Source organism: Haemaphysalis longicornis, unplaced genomic scaffold (assembly GCF_048455015.1).
Source record: "Haemaphysalis longicornis isolate Haplotype H1 unplaced genomic scaffold, Haemaphysalis longicornis Haplotype H1 scaffold_10, whole genome shotgun sequence".
In the NCBI taxonomy this organism is placed as follows: domain Eukaryota; kingdom Metazoa; phylum Arthropoda; class Arachnida; order Ixodida; family Ixodidae; genus Haemaphysalis; species Haemaphysalis longicornis.
The window spans coordinates 31,555,618-31,576,997 of NW_027526204.1; the positions used below are offsets into that span (position 1 = coordinate 31,555,618).

A 21,380-nucleotide genomic window follows, 5' to 3' on the forward strand; every position below is an offset into this window, starting at 1 on the left:
CTGACTACGTCTGAACTTTCATTTTCTCCGTCAAATGTTTTTGTGTCGACATGCGCCATAAGACCCTAAATGAAAGCATTTAATTGCGTAAAAAAGAAACAAGAAGTTTTCTTTCCTCGCGAAAATTGATCCCGCAATGCTACAGTTTCAAAGCGGCTTGCAAAAAAACACACCAAATGAATTTTCTACCGGAGTAATTTTTCCTGCTGCGGACTCATGCCTAATTGGATATCATAGATATAAAAATATAATGAGAATTCCTGGATACTTAGAAGTATGGTGTTGCCGCAGCTGGGTTTTATTCCAGCAATGAATGGGTGGAAATTGGAATGATTGCCTTCTATCACGTGTCCAGTAACAGTGCTTGTGAGTGCTTTAAAAGACGGTCACCTGAGATCTCCAGCAGTCATCCAGGCTTGGCCATTCGACGTTCAGACTTTCAGTGACGGCAACGTCTCTGCGGTAAGCTGACAAAATGTTTCTTCTGATTACTGTAATCTTGTTGTCTGTACAAAGTTCCGTGTATAGTTGTCAATGAACATTGCTTCCTATTGCAGAAGCCAACGTAAAGTTGTGAACATTTCGTGAAAATATTGGGCTTCACCAGGGCATTTTATGAAACAGTTCTTTTTTACGGGTAATTTTAGTTCAAGAAGGCACAAATACCAAGTAATTTTGATGAGACATGCAACGCCCTCGCCCCCCTCCCCCGAGGAATCAGACTGTTCTCTTCCAGGGATACAAAGAAACATGCGCTTTACAAATGCTGCCTCGTGCACTACTTCCTATATTATTGGGTGCCTATGCTAAAATTTTTTCAAGCGCTTCTTTTCTTCATTTCCCTTTTGCCTTTAAATCTGATTGCTTGCTGTAACTCTTCTTGTTTCATGACGTAAACTCCTGTCTTGGCTGTATGCTCACAGTATGAATAAATAAAAATATACATTTTTTTCTCGCTGAGGAAATAACTGAACTCTATACTAGAGAATAAGCTGTCAGTGAAATGCTAATTTAAGAGCTACAAGCAAGTATTATTTAAAAGAAATATTCACAGACATTCTATTTCATTCTCTTTACTGAAAAATGAAAGTCCAATATGTAAAAAAAATTGTTTTTTACAGATTCCGCAATTTAGAATGGGATTGTTCTCACTGGTAAGGCATTGTTTTCAATCTGATGCACGTAGCATTCCATTTTACAACTGTCTAGGTAAGGGGTAAGGCCTGGAATAGAAAAAATAATAAAATTATTCAGCAGGTAGGCTGAGCAACGCCGGGAGAATCATACTGGGAACCGAAAAATCACAACCCTTAAAATGTATACTTTATTTATTTATTTATTCCTTTATTGATACCGCAATCCCCATTACGGGGATTTTAGCAGGTTGATTACAGACAATTTTTTACTACGAATTAAGGACAGAAAGTTGGGCTAGTTGGTTAGACAATAATGGGTACGTTTTACTAGCGCAAAAGATGGACCACACGAATAAGAAAAACACCGGACGAATGCTAGTACTAGAAAGCACCACATTCAGGACGGAAAGTCGTGCAGACAATAATGGGTACATTTTACTAGCTCAAAAGACGGACCACACGAGTAAGAAAAGCACCGGATGAACATTTGTACTAGAAAGCAACGAATTAAGGACGGAACGTTGGGCTAGTTGGATAGACGATGATGGGTACCTTTTACTAGCGCAAAAGACGGACCACACGAGTAAGAAAACACACGACGAACGCTAGTACTATACAGCAACGAATTAAGGGTGGAAATTTGGGCTAGTTGGTTAGAGGATAATGGGTACATTTTACTAGCGCAAAATACAGACCACACGAGTAAGAAAAACACAGGACGAACGCTAGAACTAGAAAGCAACGAATTGAAGACGGACGAGGAGGAGGCTAAACATCTTTATTGTGTTGTCGCGACGGCGACAGAGAGATGAGAAGACACACGTCTGCACGCTACAGCGCCGTGGACCCAAACTGGAGGCCCCGCTTTATTCCACGCTCGTGCCCAGCGCGCACCGCAAGCGCGTGGTCAGCACTCGCCACTCGTGGCTCAGCCCCAGCGTCATCGTTCCTGGAGCGTTCCCGTTTGTGGCAGCAGACGACGCTAGCTGCTGGGGCGCCGCCACAGTGTAATAAATTTGCGTGACGTCTTCAGGAGGTGGACTCCTCAGTCCAGGATCCCATATGCTTTGCCAGCCCTTACAGCCCGCTCCACCAGTCGAAGCTCGTCGGACAGGCATGAGCTGGACAGGCCGCGCCTCCAGAGCTCGTGAGACTTGTACGGATTCGGTTTGGGGAGAGGGTGGGAGGGGCATCCACAAACCATATGGAAAAGAGTACAGTCTGCTCCGCAGAAGGGGCACCTAGGGGACGTATGTGTTCAGAGTAGTGGCAGACTCTTTTTGGGTGGGGAAAGGTGTTTGTTTGCAAGGCACGGTAGTGGTGTGCCTGCTCTATAGATAGGTGTTGGTGGGGTGGGGGAAAACTAGCCCAAATTTTCGTCCTTAAGTTGTTGTTTTCTAGTACTAGTGTTCGTTCGGTGTTTTTCCTAATCGTGTGATGCAGTGTTAATTAAGCGAAACGACTGCTCACTACAGCAGCGCCAAAACTGCGAGGTCAACTGCGTGGACAGTAGATTTCACTTCATGCTCTCAAAGAGTGTCAAGTTAGGTATTTACCCGAAGTTACTAAGTTGTAGAAACTTGTCAATTGCAGATTTTTCATTCGAATGCAATACAAGAAACAATACATCTGGCATGAGTTGCCTTGTTTAATGTGGTAAATACAACCAATATACACATGGCTAAGCCGAAAATGTATTTTTTGTTATGCCTAACATAGGTTATTATAATAGCAACACCATTATACCCTTACCACGCGCGGGATAGTTTTACGACGCCTGGCGTGTTAAATTAGGCCATGTTGCATTTCGTTTGCCTACCAAATATTATGTGTCTCTGGTTTTTCAAAACATAACTTTCGTAACCTCAGCGCAGATGAACAGCATCGAATGCAACACGTAACGAATATAAACCTTGCTCCAGATTTTCAGATTCCATGTCGCCATGGCATTTGTATTCCTGGCACAAATGGCTGTAGACGTTGTGGCGGGTTGTGGCGGCCAATGGGTAAGATCATTGAATAGCATGCCGAATTATGTTGTTCACTCCGGCTCTGATTACACATCGTTTATTTATATACAATGCCTTAAACTAAGATAAATGAAAAGTACAATGACATCGTTTAAAAGTTGACTTCTCCTGATTAGGAGAGACAGCTCATGCTGAAGCACTTGAAAGGGAGTAGCCAACGTTGCAATCGGAATCAGGGAGTGAGCCGTTCGTAGAATAAAGCGACATCTGCAGCATTGTGAAAAAGGAATCGCAGGGGATCACTGTCAGAAGAGTGACCAAAACTTCAAAAAAGAATGTTATGCTGTTGAATTTATGTGGATTTCTTGTACCTTCTTTCCCGTCATACTGAACTTGAAAACGTCGATAAAGTGAATTGAATTTATGACATAAACAGGTCTCCCACAAAAGTTATCCCCCTGAAAACGTTTCCGATTAGAGTACTCAAATGTCCCCAATATTAAGTGGTGTGAAGTCTCGGTTTCCTGTTAGGTTTTTTCGTGTGATAGTAGAAAGATATTTGCAGTCACTAGCTGTTTTACGATTTCTTGCACGATTTCCAAGAGAGTGTAGTGTGATACCTAAGCAGCTTGTTGATGGTATATACTCAAAGCAAGAAAAAGCTGATGCAGATGAGTTTGTCTGCGAATTAACCAACCAGAGTTCCACTGTAACTTGTGTGAAAAAGCGACAAATGCCTAAAAGGAGTGGCAATTATACAACTTCACATTTTTTGACAAGCTTAGGTATGGCAATGTATATTATAAGCACAAACACTGGGACTAGTGTGCGACACTCACGAAAAAGTGCACTGCTTCGTGGTGTTTGCGTGAGAAGTTTTGTTAAAATGATACTTTTAGCGAGGACCTCGTGTTTGTTCCTCGTCTGTGCATTGTGCGTTTTCTTGCATTTCCGGTTTCTTACGTTGGTGCAGAAACTGGTGGTACTCGAAAGCGCACTTTTCCTATTAATAATGTTTTTGTCCTTTCCTTTTCGCGTCTTTTTATTGGCTTGGTGTCATTTATTACAAAGCCGCATTCGCATCGCAAATTAGGGATAAAATCGACGGCGGCAATTTTTCGCTACTCTTCAAGGGCTGAATGTGGGATTCCTTTGCATGTCTTAAGTGGTGCAGCGTGTCCGGCCGTACCCTATGCGTTTCATCCAGCAGCGGTGCAGAGGTCCTTGTATGCCGCCGAGTGCGCAGTGACTGCTCGTTCGTGTACGCCAGCCCCCCCATACAAGCATGAAGAGTCGGCCGCCCGTGATATTCTTATTCCGGGGGGGGGGGGGGGGACGGAAAAACTAGCCAAAAGTCTCAACGAGGAGGCTTTCCAGTAGAAGGCAATTTGGGCGTACTTATTTAGCACTTTGTAGATATAATATTACCAAGGAGTAAAAAAACACTCCGCAACATTCGGAATTGAAATGCGATGGATGAGGTAACAGCGGAACTGGTAATATCCACGGGCTCTATCTCGGCTTCGATTACGTTACCTCTTTCTTAAAAAAAAGATGGTTAAAAAAGAATCTTACTCCTTACAAAATCAGTTTAAACAAACTCCACATTTTACCTCCCGAAAATCGAAATAATACTGCCAAAATGAGTAGCCAAAGCCCACTTGAACTCCTTGAAAGTCCAAAGTCAACAACCACGCTACAAACTGAAGAGAACTGCGGTTTGCCCCGAATCTGCTCTTTGCGCCACCGAATAGACACCGGTTTCATAATGTTGTGTCTTAGTAGACGGAGGTGTAGACAGCAGGATGGCGATGTACCTTTTTACTAGGCGTAGCGCTACACCGAAGAGTACAGGCAGCACGGCGAGTCTCAGCGAAGATGGCTGAATCAGTCTGGCCCGCGAGCGGTGGACCCACACATCTACGTCGTCGTCTTCGAACACCTGGCTGGCCGAGAAGCAGGGAACGTAGCACTCTTGCGGATTGAACTCTGCACGGCGAACGCACACACCGTAAGCAGGGAATCGCGACTTGACAAATATCCACGTGACAATGAGTCTAGAGATGCAGGTCCAATTCCGACCACGGGAAGCATTTTTTTTCTTTGAAGCGCGCTGTCCACAAACCTGCTCGTGGGCTTCTGGCCTCCTCGCCACTTTCCCTTGCACTTTTTGCCCTAGCATTTTCTTCCTGCGCACTTCGCCGACAATAATTTCCTGTTAGCAATACACACACACGAAAGAACGCTTCAGCCGCTTCGGTGTAAAACGATACACCCGCGTGTCCTAATTTCGGAACAGATAACACAGCGCTTGTGTTTGCCGTGCGTTTCCACATAAATTCGGCTGTTTTGGCATGTTTTGCACAGGTGCAGCATCACCTCGTACGAACACTAACATAAAATTTTCAAACGTTCTACCGTTACTTTTGAGATGCTCGGTATTGTGTTGTTCCCCTGCTAGTTTGTGGCATGCGGGGGGTGTTACAAAAGAGGCCGTAGTATTGACAAAACTGCACGGGACAATTTCGGACGACTATTTCCTGATGCTTGTAACAAATCTTTGCAAATGGTTTCTTTGTTCGGTAATTGTGGTGTTTTTGCGTATAATACAATAGCCTATTATTTCCGCGAACGACGACTGTCTACAAATGAAGTTTCGTTGTCTCTTTCAGTGTACCAGCTTTGACAAACCACCTTGCTGCAGCGGCTTTTTCTGCATGCCTGTCGGATTTGGATCTGGCGTCTGCGCACCAAATAACCCGTAACGAAGTTCGAACCCGATGTAATTAACGGCATTCATAGACTCTCCCAACCGCGAAAATTTCTACGACAAATACGGAAATAAATCTCAAGCATGAATGAATCATAGTAACTTCGTGCTAGCAGACCAAAAAACAAAAGCGCGTATAGAAGAATACCTGGGACCACTTGGTGTCATTCGGCGGATCACAAATTTCGCTTACTGCGTCCCACTTTTGTGTCACGGGCGCAAGCACTGTGGTATACCGGCCGACCACAGACTTCATTCGCGCAGCACAGCCGCGAAGCGACAACAATAATCGGTGTATTTGGCAAGGAGTCTCTAAATATTACTTTTGTGTGTGGAAAAGTTGATGCGACTTAGTCACTAAACACTGTAAATTGAACTAAGCTTCTTAGCGCTCTTTTACCCAGATGTAATAAATAAAATCATATTTCAGTTTTAGGAGAGACGACGCGCCGAAACAAGCGCCGATGCATTGAGGCCTGGCGCAGTTGAAGGCTCCGTTATCGTTTCGGCCACCTGGCGTTCTCGAACGTACGCTACAATCGAACCAGCCGTTGTTAGTTTTCGCATACATCTTAAAAGGAAGGAATGCGGCCACGATGGAACTCCCGTCATTGGCATCAGCAGCACCTGATTTTGCCACTGATCCACCGCGGAAGGTGTAACTCAACACCAGAATTTTACACCGGAGGGGCCACTCAAAGGAGGTTACACTGATGGCGGGCTCTCACTGCTGGTCAGGTGTACAAGGAAGCGTGTGAACCTATTTTTTTTTTCCGATAAACCAGTTGGATATGAACAAGTTTTGGTAGTTCAAAATGTACCTAAAAACTGACTTAGGCTGAATCAGCGTCTAATGTTAGAAATGTCCGTATCTGTGCACGCCATCCCCCCTTCGGTGTTCAGTCGTTCTAGTATTTCCCCCAAATATATGATGAAAAAATTCGCAAGCGTGACGAGTATGCTTAATAAAAACACCGTTTGAAGATTTGTCGATATGATATTCTTGCGAAGACATACAACCTGCAGTCGTCTTCAAGGCAAAATAAGGATTACTTCACGTTATCCAGCAATATTTCACAAGACGATGTCCCCTTCCACTCTAAATAGTATTTGACGTTGAGATGGCAGCTGAAAGCTGTCGTCGTGTACAGTTTCCGTTTTTAAACAATACATTGAATACAACGTGTAGCTGCCTACTGGTATTACCTGCATTGCCGGTATTACCGGTATTATGGTGGTTTCCACAAGACCCATGCAGTCCATCTTCCCATAATAGGTTTAATGAATCAAAAGCAAACTGGAGTACATTCACAGAAACATCTAAACTACACCACTCAACCATAAAACACCTACACGTGGAGGAAGCATCCCAACTCGTCACGGCACACATACTCGACGCCGCCGAAAAGTCCATGCCACAGGCCTCCAGTGCGTCCTGCAACCCAAGGAAGGCCTGGTGGAACGAGGACTGTAGGCGGGCGCGAGAGGCCCAGAACAAGGCGTGGGGTGTCCTTCGCCGGTACCCCACGTCATATAACCTCATTTCTTTTAAACGGGCAAAGGCTTTTGGGAAGCGAGTGCGTCGTGAGGCGAAAAGGGAGAGTTGGCACACCTTCCTCACATCCATCAACTCATAAACTGACACACACAAATTCTGGACACGAATACGAAAACTAAAAGAACAACAGACACAAAGCCTGCCCCTGGTTAGTACAACAGGGGACACACTGGAAGACCAGGCCAACATGCTTGCACAACACTTCGAACACGTGTCCAGCTCAGCACACTGCACAAACACTTTCATCAAACACAAAACATCTGCGGAGAAGAAGTCACTGCGTGATAGCAACAAGTCGCACACTTCTTACAATTCTCCTTTTTCAATTTATAAGCTGAAGCCTGCTTTGACCACATGTAAAGCTTTAGCTCCAGGTGCAGATAAGATTACTTACACAATGATACAATTTTTACACTCAGACACCCTTGAAACACTCCTACACCTGTACAACAAAATATGGCTTTCGGGGCACATTCCACGCTCATGGAGGGAGCCCATTGTAGTGGCTGTCCTAAAGGAAGGGAAGGACCCTTCCTCTCCCGCCAGTTATCGCCCCATTGCCCTGACAAGCTGCCTGTGTAAGCTCTTTGAGAAGATGATAAACAGGAGACTGGTGTACTTAGAGTACAATGGTCTTCTCGAGAGTTGCCAGGCAGGCTTCAGGTCGGGGCGATCTACGAACGACCAACTCGTTGCATTAGAGGCGTATATAAAAGATGCTTTCCTCCATAAGCAGTACTGTACGACAGTATTCTTTGATCTAGAAAAGGCGTATGATACTGCTTGGAGGTATGGTATCCTCATCGACCTGAAGTCCTTTGGCATAACGGGTAATAGGATGAACACGCTTTCTAGTTACATGTCCAAAAGGACGTTTCGCGTGCGACTTGGAACTGCACTCTCTGGGGTGCATGTGCAGGAAAACGGAGTGCAACAAGGTGGAGTTTTAAGTTGCACCCTTTTTATTGTAAAAATGAATTCCCTCAGGAAGGCATTGCCACCGTCGATTTGCTGCTCCGTTTATGTAGACGACGTACAATTATCCTTTAAGTCTTGTAACCTGTCTGTCTGCGAGTGCCAAGTCCAGCTTGGTGTTAACAAGCTAGCTGGTTGGGCAGACAGCAATGGTTATAAATTTAATCCAGGGAAGTGCACTTGTGTCTTGTTTTCCAAGAGGCGTGGCATCCGGCCGGATCCAGACATTCATCTCAATGGTGTCTCGATTCCTGTCAAGAAAGAACACAAGTTTTTAGGTATAATCTTTGACGAAAAGCTCACGTTTACCCCACACATAAAACAACTAAAACATAAATGCTTGAAAACAATGAATATCCTGAAGGTTCTGTCGCACATTTCTTTTGGTGCTGACAAACAACTGCTTTTACGTGTTTTTACAAGCTTGATAGGCTCACGACTGGACTATGGTAGCGTTGTCTATGGGTCAGCCACTAAAACACCCCTCAGAATGCTGGACCCTGTGCTTCATCTAGGGCTCCGCTTGTCGTGTGGTGCCTTTCGGACTAGTCCAGTCGAAAGTCTGTATGTAGAGATCAACAAATGAAGCCTAGAACGTCAGCGAGCCTACACAGACCTGCTTTATGCTTTTAAAATCTCATCAATGCCTCACCATCCTTTTACGTCAGTTTTTTATCATACATCCATACCTCAACTTCTTACTAATCGCCCATCAGTCTCTGCTCCCTTAGCTTTCGGAGTAAGAGAAGAAGCGGCACAACTTGATGTCATGTTCTCAGACACCATTAAAACCTCCGGTACTGAACTTCTAGTACCGTGGCAGCTTCGCCCGATATCATGTGATGTATCTATTACAAGTGTCGAGAAAAACAGAGTGCCTAGAAGCGCGATCATGCAGCATTTCTTGTGCCTGCAGCACAAATACAAGTGTGCTGAATTTTACACAGATGCTTCAAAAACTGCCACAACTGTTTCCTGTGCTGCGCATGGTGGTGGTACCTTTAATGTCTGTAGAACTATGAATAGAAATACAAGTATCTTAACGGCAGAGGCCTATGGCATACTTCTTGTAGTTAAACATATTGTTCTAAGTCGAATTCCGAAATCTGTAATTTATACTGATTCTTTAAGTGTTGTGCGTACATTATCCTCACAGAAGTCTAAAAACCATGTGGTCAATGCTCTCATTAGTACTATTATGTCTGTGCATGCGTTAAACCTTGAGGTGACCGTGTGCTGGGTGCCAGGGCACTCTGGAATTCCAGGTAATCAGACCGCAGACCGAATGGCGGCCGCTGCTGCCCTTACAACTACAGTTGACATAACAACAATACCCTACACCGACCTGAAATCACACATCAGACAACACCTTCGCACAACATGGCAAGCGCACTGGAATCAGCAGACTGACAACAAACTACACATTATAAAGCCACTCTTGGGAGCATACACCACTGATACTCACAACAGACACAACGAAGTTACCCTGGCTCGATTATGGATAGGCCACACGCATGCAACACATTCCCACCTGCTCACGGGATCTCCAAGACCCCTGTGTAGCAGGTGCGGGGAGGGCCTATCCGTAGTCCACATACTAATAACATGCAAGGCACTTCACACAACACAACACAAACACTTCAGAGAACTCTACAGACAACATATCCCACTACACCCATCGCTGTTTCTAGGTGACGATGCCAGTGTTTCTATAAAACGTGTGTTTGATTATTTGTCAGATGTTAAGTTTTTAAACCTTATCTCATATCACGCATAATCGAATCTGGCCCTATAACCAGCCATCACCATTACGTTTAATTGATTTTACTATGTCCCATTTACATGTTTTATACCTACCTTTTTATGGTAATCACTTCGCTTCATTATATAACTTCTTTTCTGGCGCTCTTTGCCCTCGCTGGCCTTGCGCCATGAAACACCAACTATCATCAAAACGTGGAGAGCAATTGAACAAGGACGACAGAAAGACGACAGACAGGCGCTCACTCGCAAATTGTTTTTATAGGGATCATATCCTATATATGCACACAATATTTCCCGGAGCATGCGCAAAAGAACCAACCCCCAAAAAACACTGGTGAGATAGCTGCAATCAGAGAGCAGCTTCCAAAAAATGAAATTCGCTCACACACAGTAATACTGATGTCTCACTAACGCATCGGTCGCTTTCTTCTTGATAGAAAAGGCTTCTAAAAGCTGCCTGGCCATTGTGTTTTCACTTCTGCCTTGAATAGTAATCATCTCTAGGAAAGGTCTGCATTTCGACTGCAAAGGACTGAATGAGCTGAACTTATCATGCGGCCCCGTATTTTTTTCCAGTGACGAATTGTGCTCGCATGCCGTATCATTGACGCATCAGCCCATCTGCCCTGTGGCCTCCCCGCATTAAAGCGGTATCTCGTACATCACTCCTACGACCAGGGCACAATTCGCTTAGCGCGCTTGTTTTCGCACTTTTTCTTTTTTTGCTTGCCTTATATTTGCACACATTAATCACCAGGTTTGTGTGGAGCGGAAACCACCCCAGGCACTTTGTGCCGTTCTGCCACCTTCTTCAGGTTGTGTATGACCCTATGCATAGAGGTTAGGACAATTGCCTTCGCCTCAGGCTGTTTTGACAGCTTTTGGTGAGCTTGGCCTTTGGCTTTTCTCAGTAAAGCCTTGTATCTGTCCTAGGGAAAAAGGACCGAAGTTCTGTCAAGAACGTAAGATACCCGCCCACAAGTTGCTCTCATTCAATAGACAATTTGCAGAAAAAGCAGGGGTTGAATATCAGGAAAGGTATCTTCGAGACGGTGTTGACAGCCTCCGCAGGACTTTCCGGAGCAGCAACGTCAGTGTTCACCGTTGAAGACAAAGTCCGCGGTAGAATACTTCAACGACTACAGGTTGCGCCTTCTTCTGAGCGAATTTTAGTGTGGTTTTGTCGCCATGCCTTCTGGAATTTACAATGTGAAGGCAATGCAAGCGATGTTGAAGAAATTCAAACGTCACAAGGCAAGTGCCCAAATATCAAAAGCAAGATCTGCGGACTTGTCGGGAGCTTGAGTTACCCAACTTAGCAAAACCTGTGTACTAGCTAAAGTGATTTCCTGAGTGTGTTTTCACAGCAAAAACCCATAAGACCTGGTGCTTTTTCGGTGTATTGTTAGCCAGTGGGGATCCCCGCAGTCACATAGTAGCATGTTTTACAAAAGCATCCAGATCACCTTATCATCAATCACCAATTTTTCACTAAGAGCTCACCGGATGTAATTGATTTTATTGAAAATGACAACTCGGTAAGGTATGCCTTTTCGGTTTATGTTCAAGATTTGAATTATTCAGTGCTTCATTCGGAGTTTTTCGCCTCTTTCAGGCAGTGCATTTACGCGAATTATGTGATAAACGTCCTGAATACACGCGGTTTGTCGGTGAATAGCTTCATAAATTCGTTAGAGTTTTACTTGGATGCTACTATTGACAAGGCATTTGTATCGGTTCCTGTGTCGCGCCAGTTTTGTGCGCTATTTTTGTCGCGTGTGTTGATCGGGACTTCGTTTTCAAATTTGACAATAAGGATGTCCTTCGTGTTTTTAGATATGTGGACGATTTTTAGTTGTGTTAAAGAAACATTTTTCGCCTAACTTCACTGTGTCCGGCCAAACTAATTTTAGATTTTTTGAGGGCTCGGGAAGGGTGTTGCATTTACGCATGGATTACCTTGCCATAACTCCCTGCAGTTCTTAGATATCAATTTAGGATTTTCTTACGCCCACCTTTGTTAGATTTATCGCCCACTTGTCCGCAAACAGCTTCTACTATAAGCAACTGCCCACACAAAGACAATAAAAAGGGCGATAGCGTCTTCCGTTCTGGAATCCGCACTGAAGAATTCGGGGGTTCATACAGTATCCGAGAGCTTTGACTCTCAGCTACACATAATTCTGTCAATATGCTCCCGACCAGGGTGTCGGTTGGTGTTTCCGAGGCTTTGCTGACAACAGCCAAAGGCCAAACTTGCCAAAAGCTGTCAAAACAGCCTGAGGAGAAGCCAGTTGGCCTACCCTATATGCATAGGGTCATGCACAACCTGAAGAAGGCGGCAGAAAGGCACAAAGTGCCTGTGCTGTTTTCCGCTCCACACACACTCGGTCGCCTGTGTGTGCAAATATCTGGCAAGCAAACAAAGAACAAGTGCGAAAACAAGCACGCTATGTGAATTGTGCTCTGTGACGTAATAGTGCTGTACGAGATACCACTTTCATGAGGGGAGGCCTGGACAGGTTAGACGGGCTGTTGCGTCAATGATAGGGCACGCGATTATAAGTTTTCAGTAGACAAAAATACGGGCGCGCTTTTACCAGCGCATCGTGATAAGTGCAGGCAGTTCAGTCCTTTTCGGTCGAAATGCAGACCTTTCCTAAAGAAGATTACTATTCTAGGTAGAAGTGGAACAGAATGGCCAGGGAGCTTTTAGAAGTCTCATATCAAGAAGAAACGGTACCAGTGCGTGAGTGAGACATCGGTATTACTGCATGCGAGTGAGTTTAATTTTGTGGAAGCTGGTCCCTGATTGCAGCTTTTTCAGAATTGATTTTCTTGGTGTTCTTGTGCGCATACTGAGGGACATTTTGTGTGTATCTACATGAGACGATGCCTCATATAGAACTAGTTGGGAGTGAGCGCTTGTGCCTGTCGTCCTTCTGTCGACCTTGTTCAGTTGTGCTCTAACATTTACCAATTCGCACCAACTTTCCTAACATGCTATGCCCATAGGCTATGCCAGGATATACGTAGCGTGAGCTATGGTTCAGCTGGTTATTCTGAGCTTTCCTGGTTGTCGAGGATTAGTGGATTAGCACGCTTACTGCTGCTTATCAAGCAATCAAAATCCTATCCAATCCTATCTAATCCCAACCCAATCCAAGCCCAGGCAAGTCAAGCCAATCTAATCCAATCCAATGCAATCCAATCCAATCCAATCCTCGCGCTTAAATGTCGCAGTGGAACGCCGACACGTGCCGGGAGAAAAGCAGAAAGAGAACAAAATTCCCGCTGGCGCTGTTTCAGGCTGGGGGCACGCGAGCGCTGCGAAGGCGGGAAATTTGACTAGCATGGGCTGGTAGCAGTAAGCGGATAACGGCGGTACTGCGCAATATGGCGAATCACTGCTCGGCACTTCGGACAGCTTTCACAATGAGTGGAACGGCTTTAATTTTTTTTCATGCTGCACGGTTTTCTCAAAATTTTCTAATCCAAATAATCGGCCCCGAAAAAGCGCCGTACCGAAGTGAACTTTCCTCCATTACCTGCCGTATCGTTCCAAATACCTGGCAACTTCCGTCGGTCCTTGATTATTGCATCCGACGACAATACAAAACCAGTGACATCTACATCCGTTTTCATCTTAGCTAAGTTCTTTGAAAGTATTGTAGGGAAACACTACAGAGCAAAAATACTGACCTCTGGAGAAATCCTTGTAGAAGTAAACTTCCCGGCACGATAAAAAAGCTCATTGAACAAACGCGTATCGGTGACCTGAAAATCATATTACCTCACCTTCGACCACTGATTACGTCACAGAGTTTATTTACGCAGGCAATTGTTAGGCCTGTAGAAAGCACAGAACCCTGCTGAGTAAATGGCTGGTGCTTAGACGCTATGTTGGTCTTTGCTACTAGTCTATAAGTGAACGAAAAAAGAAAAGCCTAGAGTGAACGAGCCATTGTTGACCACCTACTGGATCACGTTTTGTGACAGGAGCAATGTTTGTCATTGTCCTCCAGCAAATGGCCTCACAGCTGCATGCGCAGGGCGACCATAGTGTTTTTGTAGGGCTACGAGCTATATACAAATTTATATACCAATAAAATACAACTAGGCGACAATACAATGCAGTGAATGTTGTAGAAGTTTCACAGAATATCTGTTTCACAGTTTCACTCCTCTGGAAATCAGAAAATTCTTGTTGCGTGGCTGCGCCAGCTACCGCTCATTCTCACGCCAGGATACCGGTGTGACTCCTTATAGAAGTTTTTTTTTGCCTGTGCCGAAAAGCTTTCCCAAATTTATTTTGGCTCGTGTTGCTCCGTTGGACCATTACGGATAGCGGCAGGAGTACAGCGGCTGTCAGTAATAGTAAAGCGACCAACGCTCTGTCCCAGGGCCCGTACATCGGTCACAATAAGTACGCATCATCCTTGGCACTGCCGCCACTCTGTGTCAACTTATACATAACACAGCAGTAAAGTTTTACTGGAGCAAAAACTTGCATATGATAATTGAGAACGCTGTACTCGTAACTTATGTAAATTTTTTCCGAAAGTCCGTTCTTCAGAGGAGGCGTTCGCTACCCCACAGACTACGCTATCTCGGTCACCGTGTTCCGGCTCGTGTCGGCTTCATCGTCCTGAACTTTTTTACTGTGTCAATATATTTGGTACACCTTGCTGAGTTCGACACAACCTAGAGACTCCGAAATGGGAGGCAAGCAGCGAACGCCTAAAACACTGAACCACGACGCTACACTTTGAATGCACAAATCAATAAAACTAGCTTGCTAAACTTTTGCAGCCTTTCAAATAAGTAATGCGTGTTATAGATGCGTTTTAGTAATAAATGAGCAGTAGTAGCATGGTAATTACGCAAGTATCATTTCGGTTTCTATGATGGTATGTTCCGGCTCATAACTAATGTCTAGGTTAACAAGCACGATTATCCAAGCCTTAATACAGCACACGCTAGAAGAAGACAAGGACACGTATACTAAACAGATAATAAAAACTGCTAGAAGATTACAAGTACCTAAATACTAAAGAGATAATAAACATGTGCTCCTTTAGACACGCGTTTGTGCAGGCACCACATATATAGTGCTTAGACTGAGCGTGCTGCCTTCAGCTCGACACTTTTTCTACAAATTTTATCTGCATTGCATATGCAGATCGGCAATGTATTTACGAAATTCTACTCCGTCGTGACTGTTGCGGCTGCGACCGGTACGGTCCATTCAGCCGAGAGTAATGTCACGCGAGGACAACTATGAGGCTATTGATACATACCGCTTTGCTCTCAATATCGAGGACGAAAAAGAAAAGTGCGTGCAACCGACAGCGGCACTGTGATAGCCGCAGTGTAAGCAGTGCCAATAGATCAATTATCGTTTTTATCTATTGCTCGTCTGAGCTTTGCCTTGTCGCCAAGTAGCAATATAATATAACTAAATACCTCCGCAGGAAAACTGCAGAATTGAAAACGCCCGACAGCTGAACAATACGGGTCTACATGCATACGGGTCTACATATAAACCAACACTCCATCTTACAGTGTGTTCTCAGCTTTTAAAGTAAACTTGATAGAAGTGTGACTATTCGCAAAGCTTTCGAACCTTTTCACGCCTCGATTGACTGAGGACGTGGACAACTTCCTTGGTTTGTACTCAAATTTCTACCTTATAATCAAACGTAAGCAAACACCACGCGTCCCATCACGGGACTGCTACGCAAACATTGCAGATTTTTTGAAGCCGTTTCCAGTAGGAGTCATTTACTACACTTCTAGAGTCTGCATTAATGTCACGCATTGCACAGTTTAGACCTATTATCCCCCAAACTAATTCCATATTCCCGACTATTTCTTCAATATTCTTCAAGAGATATTGCCAACTCAAAATGGTGACATAGGAACCCAACAAAAACCTCACAAAGCACAAGCTTGCTACTCTTGTGAGGGCAATAGCAATGTTTTGTTGGTTTTCTTTTCATGTTTGATAAGTATTTTTGTTCCCAACTCAACTTGCTCCGGTACACTGTTCGGAGTGCCCCAGTGTGTTCAACAGGTTTTTCACTTGCATATTTATGCTGCAAAGTTATTCTAACATTTCTAATGTTCATGAAAGCGATTGAGCATATATGCAATCTATAGAAATAACAGTTGCTGCCATTGCCTACCCTATAAACAATCCAGAATTGACAATAATTCAAGTAAAGAAAGGAAGTGCTATGCAGGCAAATAAATACTTATACCATCGCTTCCGCCAATCTTTAGTGTTGGGTCAGTTACCATCCGATTAGAAAATTAGGATAATACCTGTTAGTCAGGTGGCAAGAAGGACACGCCTAACAACTTTCTCCCCACTTCTTTAAGCTACGTATACTGCAAAATGCTCTGACATATAATTGCATCACACATTTTCACCCATCTTGAATCAAACCATTTCTTCGACGTTAACCAACATGGCTATAGGAAGGGTTCATCGTGCGACACCGACTTGTATGAAATCACATTTGGTCTTCAAATCTAACATGGACAATACCTTTGAAAGGAGTTGTGTCTTTGTAAATTTGCGAAGGAGTTGGACCGTGTAGCCCCTTGACGTGTAATATCCGAATTGTCATTTCTTTGCCTAAACTCCCAAACATTCTCTTGTCTTCGCTACTTCGTCATGTTTCGTCAGCACTTAGCTGTGGTCAGCAATGTTTCTTCTACACTTTTGGACGTAACATCTGGGGTGCCAAAAGGGAGCTTTTCAGGTTCTCTGCTCTTTCTAATATTCATCAACGACTCGGGAAATATTCTAACATCAATCCTGAGAGAATTTGCTGATGGTTACATCATTTACGAAAAAATTACTATATCTGGCGGCCACCTGGCCTTTAAAAACACCTCTATGTAATTTCAACTTGGCGTGATACCGGGCTCATGTAAGGAAATTTGGATAAATGTCAACTCAGGACTTTTAGCCGCAAACAGCTTAACTCGAATTTTCCGTATACTTTAAAAGATAACGCTCTAATGCGAACTTCGCCGCAGTATGATTTAGGCGTCATTTTCACTGGCAGTTTATCGTGGTCGATGCACATAATTAGCTTTGGCGTGAAAGCATCCCGCTCACTCGGTTGTTTGCGACGCAACTTCCGTGATTCACCGCCTACTCTTCGGTAGCTTGTTTTTCTATCATTCGTTTCCACTCAACTAGAATTTGCTCCTTCTAAATGCCTCCGCATCAAAGCTGTTTTATTGACTAGACCGAATCGATTCAAACCCGTGCTGCCGGTTTCGTATCTAGTAATTGCAGCTGAACTCAAGCACTACCAAGATAAAAAAGGAACACTATGCAATGCCTCCATACACGTCGCTCTTCGTGACTTTTATGCCTATTTCATAAGAATTTTTACCCCACGACTCTATCCTCGTTCAATCTTCGGCCCCAATTTACCACGCCACGTAAGCTGTACAGCTCCTTATCACACAACAATGGTTCCACAAGTTCTTTCAATTCTTCTGCCCTTCCAGGTGCCATTCGCTTCCGGAATGACCTCCCCGACGAAATCGCATCTGTTTTATCTTCTGAAACTTTTCGACGTCTCGTGTCTAATTATTACGCCCCGTAATCTTTCTCACAGCTTCAATTTTTACGCAATTGTCGTTCTAATTTGTTTCTGGCTTTTGATAATATGTGCTATCACTTAACTGCCCATGTAGGCTTAGCGTGTATTTATGAAATTTTTAATTTGCATATATACCTACACACATACCGCAGTTTTGATACCATGATTTCTTGCTTCATTTGGTGTTCATCAACTCCGGTTTTTTTGTTTTCTTTTTCATAGCGTTGCTGCATTTTGTCTCCTTTTGTGTTATTTTCTGCATTCTTGTACACTTTCTATTTCTGTTTTTGCTTTTTTGTTCTCCCTTCACTTTGTAATTGCTGTGTTCCGCCTTACTCTATGCCATACCATGGCCTTAAATGGTCCCATGTATAAAAATATAGTGTTGTCCCAATCATTCTGGCCACGCCGAAATAGCAAAAAAACTAGGACTAAGGGTATATGGGCAAGCGTATTTTTGTACGGTTCTGTACAAGCAGAAAACAATGAATTACACTGAGCTCCGCTGCTGGACCATCTGGGCACACGTGCTAGTTCTGACATCTCATTTGGCGGCAAGTACTGACAGATCAAATAAATGCTTCACAACATTTAATAAGGTTGTCAAGATACCTTTCTATAAAATTAGGCTGGGATGGATTTTTAATTTCAGAGAGCCGAGGGAACAGAAAATAGCGAATTTTTGGAGCACGTGCGTCGTGCCCTCACAGGATATCTATTACGTTTGAACTTTGTAGCGTCATGTAACGATAACTTGAACTGAAAAAAACAATGTGAGGCGAAATGCAGAAGTAGAACTGGCACCTTTTTTTGTACTGAAGACGAAATTTCCAAAAAATTCTATATGCACGAGAGCCGGTTTTAGTGTGAAATTTTGTGGCATTGTTTTGAAAGTTGTAGTTATATATTAGTTACTGTACGAGAGTCGTTAGGATGGTTCTTTTAAACCACAACGGTAGCGGCACCTGTACATGTAAAATTTAGAAATGGCAATTGATAGCTAGAGACTGCAATGGTGGCCACCGGATTCCTCTCTTACATCTTGAAGAAGGCACTTTTTCTTCGCTGCCATGGCGAATTATTAGCGATGTCTCTTCAAAAACTGACTATTCTCTTCACTGGACCAAGTTTGTGAAGAGAATACGACCAATAGTTTTTCATTTTGTGCGTTGACTAGAACCTACGACGCGTATCCAGGGATGTAGCCAGAGGGGGGTTCGGGGTTTCAACCCCCTCAGAACGTTTTTTAACGCAACGCGTGAACGAGCCTTAGTTCTCCTTTTGTCAAATTTCCTCCCTTTTAATCACCCGTCCATCTGAAAAAAATTCTGGTTACGGCCCTGCGCATATGGCAGGCCGAGCGTGCTTCCTAGCCCCTGCGGCTCCAAGGTGATAATTTAGAACATTTCAAAGCGCGTAAGCCACGTTCCTAAAAGACTTTCGCGATTGTCGTTTCTGCTCAACTTGCATGGCGTCTGACATACTTGTGACTGAATGACTGACAATACAGATGGTAGTGCGAAACACACTCGACGGAAAGCACACCCGAACGCTGTCAGGTTTATTAAAACAGCAGCTTCACAGAGCGGTGTGACCTGTGAATTTTTTTTATTGAACTGATTGTTGGTGTAGCTATGTTGGGTATATTTTTGTCTTGGTGCTACAAAATGTTTTAGTGAAGTTCAGCCCTCGTACTGCCTTCGTACATCCTTGTCTTGTTTAAACTGCGCTGTGACAGTGAGCGCCTTCCTGGAACGTTCAGTATATAGGGAATCAGGAAAATACCGAGTTCATACGGATGCAGTGCGCCGAGCTAAAGTAACCGAAGCAATATTTTAAGAAACAGTGAAAGCACAGGATTTCTCACAATATTATCGCTTGGTACTGTTTCCGTGCGTCTATTGTCAGTTGGCAGGGTAGTCTTCATTTCACGTACACGCGAGCCCCATGTGGGATGCGGGTGTAAGAGCAGAGTCTTCCTTAAAAAAAGTTGGCTTGACAGCTTGTTCACGAAGAGCGCAAACGTCCGTGCAAATGAACTTTATTTACCCGTAAACATCCAGGGAAAGCAGGTTTGCCCCCGACCTCTCAAAATGAAATAGTATAACTCTAGGTGATGGCTCCAAAAACGAATGTATTAAACCGCATAATTTAAAGTTTACCGCAGATTGCAGAAGATATGTGAAAGGTTTTTACAATTACCAAAACATTCCGCAGGGCCTGGAACATGGAGATGTTGAGCTCTTCGGAAGCGACCATTTCTACACTAGTCGAGGTAGTCAGCCTTATCTGGCAAGAACAAAAAGTGGTGCGAAATATGGCTGTTGCGACTGCAATTTTTGCGCTTTACAAACAGCAAGTAGCAATTCTCAAATCGTTCTGCTCTCTTTGGCGGCAAATAAATGCTCTAAATATTTGCATTTGTGATAAGAAGTAAGAAGGCGCGACATGAGTCTTAGCAAAAAAAGCCTGGCACGTACGATGTGCACATTTCCGGACAAAATTTGTACGTGATCGCACAACTCTGCCTCTGTACCTCAAAATATTGTTGTATTCAAGGTGATCCTTCGCAGCAGCAATATTTCAAGATATTTACCATTGGCTTATCAATAAAACTAGTACTCAAAGTTAACCTTATAAAAAGGAGCTGGCTGTCACACGCTTAACATAGGATTTATTCGAAATGGTGTAACTTGCTTATCCGCAAACACGTCTCTTAAATATATTCTACTGCGAAATAAAAAGAAACCCATGCTCAGTAGATGAAGAACTATTGCACGTATTCGCTTAACAAACTTGGTTCAGACGACAGATTAGTAACTTTTGAAAGAGCAACTGCTATGTCTGGAAGAGCGAGTGCCTTCGTCAAGATGTAAGACAACAATACAGTGGTCACTATTGCTGTATCCATCTATCAATTCCCATTTCAAATTTTAACTTTGAGATGAGCTAATACAGTTGTGGCTTAAAATAGCCATTTTAACGAGTATCATACAGAAAATAATATGTAACTACAACTTTCAAAACAATGCCACAAAATGTCTTACTAATACCTGCTCTCTTGCGTATAAAATGTGTCGCGATTTTTAGAGAATATAAAATATCTTGCATATAAAATTTGGTTGCACTTGTGCGTCTCACATAACATTGTTTTTTCTAGTTCAAGTTATTTTACACGACGCTACAAAGTCCAAACGTAATAGATATGTTGTGAGGGCACGATGCACGTGCCCCAAAAATTGGCTAATTTATGTTCCCTGGGTTGTCCGCAATTAAAAATCTATCCAAGCTGAATTTTATAGAACGTACCTTGACAACCTTAATAAATGGTTTGAAGCATTTAATTTATCTGTCAGCAGTCCGCGGAAATAACATGTCAGAACTAGTACGTGAGCACAGATGGCCCAGCACCGGAGATCAGTGTGATTCATCGTTTTCTGCTCGGACGGAATCGTCAAAAAATACACTTGCCCAATACACCCTTAGTCTATGTTTGTTTATTTCGGCATGCGGAGAATGTTTGGGACAACGTTATTTTCTATTGAAGATACCTTTCAGGCGTGTGGTAGATGATGGTTG

General features: G+C 43.6%; 1 long non-coding RNA gene across 1 annotated transcript in view; it reads left to right on the forward strand.

The window, feature by feature from the left end:
* The first annotated feature begins 337 nt into the window (after positions 1–337).
* LOC144158343 (uncharacterized) overlaps positions 338–21,380 on the forward strand; it is a 32,661-nt gene continuing 11,618 nt past the window's right edge. Inside the window, exon 1 of the long non-coding RNA XR_013320021.1 lies at positions 338–462. This is a non-coding gene — a long non-coding RNA (uncharacterized LOC144158343). The remainder of the gene's footprint in view (positions 463–21,380) is intronic.